This window comes from Plasmopara halstedii (genome assembly GCF_900000015.1).
Source record: "Plasmopara halstedii genome assembly, contig: Scaffold_1651, whole genome shotgun sequence".
Lineage (NCBI taxonomy): Eukaryota > Oomycota > Peronosporomycetes > Peronosporales > Peronosporaceae > Plasmopara > Plasmopara halstedii.
The window spans coordinates 1,195,109-1,195,762 of NW_020188562.1; positions in this window are offsets into that span (position 1 = coordinate 1,195,109).

Sequence of the window (654 nt, forward strand, 5' to 3'; positions counted from 1 at the left end):
AATGATTCCTCCCAAACCAGGCCGCTCGTGTTGAGCGTTAAGACCTTCGAGGATAAGGATGGAGAGAATCTCCGGCTCTGGGTGAGAGAGGCGAGACGGCTATGGCATCCGCCATGCCCCAGAACAAACAACAGCGCGTGGAGCTAGCTATCTCTAAGCTCAGGTGTCGAGCACAAGAATCGGCACTTACGTGCGGTGCTTCGGTCAAAGCTGCATTCCCCAGCTGGAAGTAGCGAAAAGTGTCAGCTTTTGCGACTGCTCTCGCCGCCTAACCAGAAATATCGCGTGCGATTGCGTTTCCTTGCTGCCCGACAGGGCAAGAATGAGATGGTCGACTTTAAGAGCTCTCATTGACGGGATGGCAACCGATGCTCTCCTCGACACGGTCGCACTGACCGTCTTTATGGAGGGCCTCCAACACAGGCTTGGCCAGAATGGAAGACTTTCGTGTGCACCCGTCTTCTTTTGATGAAGCATGAACACAGCATTAAATGCCAAATTCAACTGCAAAAAAAGTCGGCACGACTGGTTGGAATGCACACCTTCAGAGCTTGTCGAGCGGACCTAACCCGATGGATTTCAGCTATGCTGAGAAAGAGGAGGGAGAGTTCCGAGCTGCCGAGCAGCGGTTTGACACCCGTCACCTTGGGACAG